The sequence below is a fragment of the Lactuca serriola genome, chromosome 3 (assembly GCF_051521515.1).
Source record: "Lactuca serriola cultivar US96UC23 chromosome 3, Lser_US96UC23_V15, whole genome shotgun sequence".
NCBI lineage: Eukaryota > Viridiplantae > Streptophyta > Magnoliopsida > Asterales > Asteraceae > Lactuca > Lactuca serriola.
This window is the reverse complement of record NC_136410.1, coordinates 14,785,001-14,785,596: the sequence shown is the minus strand read 5'-3', so window position 1 is coordinate 14,785,596 and position 596 is coordinate 14,785,001. Positions and strand designations below refer to the sequence as shown.

The 596-nt window shown below is 29.7% G+C and overlaps 1 long non-coding RNA gene across 1 annotated transcript in view; it reads right to left on the bottom strand.

Moving 5' to 3' along the window:
• LOC145091522 (uncharacterized) overlaps window positions 1-596 on the bottom strand; it is a 1,404-nt gene continuing 808 nt past the window's right edge. Inside the window, exons 2-3 of the long non-coding RNA XR_013702201.1 lie at window positions 365-420; window positions 1-250 (exon numbers count right to left, since the gene is read on the bottom strand). This is a non-coding gene — a long non-coding RNA (uncharacterized LOC145091522). The remainder of the gene's footprint in view (window positions 251-364; window positions 421-596) is intronic.

The window sequence follows — 596 nt, the reverse complement described above, 5'->3', positions numbered from 1 at the left end:
TAATACCAAGTTTGACACATTTCATTCCATTGTCCAAAATACCATACAAAAGTAAGCACTAACAAAACAAACAAACAATATCAAGTGTTTACAAATTCAATTGTTCCAAAATACTTATCAATTGTCCTAAGGTGGATTATCGGGGGGAGCATCGGGTTGATTTCCAGACATATTCAACATCCACATAACCATTTTCATTTGTTCTTTCAAATGTTGTTTTTGTTCCATGGTAGAAACTTCTGCACACAACCTATCAACCCAAAAAAATTGTAACACAATTCAATACTTAAACAATAATAGCAATGTACTTTAGTTTATTATAACAATGCATTTTTTTTATAATACTTAAAGCAATATACTTAACTTTTAATCTCAAAACTTCATTTGCCTTTTGTTTCGATAATGATGAATTGTAACCACCTACAACACAAGACAAAGTTCACTACAATAAATAAGTATGTTTTAGTCTAGAGATTCGCTTAAAAAGATGTAGTGTACAACAGTGGCGTAAAAGAATGCAATATGCCAATATTATACCAAAAAAGTACATTGCTACAATGTGGTACAATTTTCCAAAGTACTAATTACTTAACTAA